We start from the raw sequence: 711 nt of genomic DNA, 5'->3' as shown, positions 1-711 counted from the left end.
AGAAAAGAAAAGGAAAAAAATGTGAAAAAGAAATTAATGTGTGGAAATAAATGGTAAAAATCAAAATAAAATATAGCACAACGACAGCTTGGCCGAGCGGTTAAGGCGGTAGACTAGAAATCTACTGGGGTCACCCGCGTGAGTTCAAATCTCACAGCTGTCGAGATATAGTACGATGAAGTCATCTGCAGTCCAATTGCGCACTCCCAAAGTGCAATCCAGGCCCCTGGGCCCTGAAAAAGACTGCTACGAGTACTTTTTTTACTTTTGCTCCATTCACACGATCCTCCTTGCTCTCGGGCAACTCTTTACGATGTATCCACGAGTGCTATACTCCCGCTATATATTTTAACCCGTATTTTCTCCCATTAAATCCTGGTTCGTTTGAGAACTCCATATAGCTCCCAAAAAAATATTCCAATATGCGGATGGGAGCTATTGTGTGGCCCTCAAGTGAAGAGGGTTTCTCTTCGTTAAATCAATTTTTACGGTAATTTAAATGACCGGCCGTGGAGTTTAGGGGGGGATTCGGGCTAGTTCAAATTCACCAAGTGTTTTAGGCCTCTAAATGGAGGAAAAAGTTCGTCCAAGCTCAGTCCGTGGTCTGAGCTCCCCATTTCAAGTATGGGTCTCGTCAATTTTGGTGCCCATAAAAATTCCCAACGATAGGGAGGCACGGTTGTGTGGTGTGGTATTTTATTGGTCCCCAAA

General features: G+C 43.5%; 1 non-coding gene across 1 annotated transcript; it reads left to right on the top strand.

The window, feature by feature from the left end:
- The first annotated feature begins 82 nt into the window (after positions 1-82).
- Positions 83-163, top strand: SPRG_30159. The gene has a single exon. It is a non-coding gene; the product is annotated as a tRNA-Ser (tRNA).
- The last annotated feature ends 548 nt before the right edge of the window (positions 164-711 follow it).

This window comes from Saprolegnia parasitica (genome assembly GCF_000151545.1).
Source record: "Saprolegnia parasitica CBS 223.65 unplaced genomic scaffold supercont2.105, whole genome shotgun sequence".
NCBI classification, from domain to species: domain Eukaryota; phylum Oomycota; class Saprolegniomycetes; order Saprolegniales; family Saprolegniaceae; genus Saprolegnia; species Saprolegnia parasitica.
This window is presented reverse-complemented; position numbering and strand designations above follow the sequence as displayed.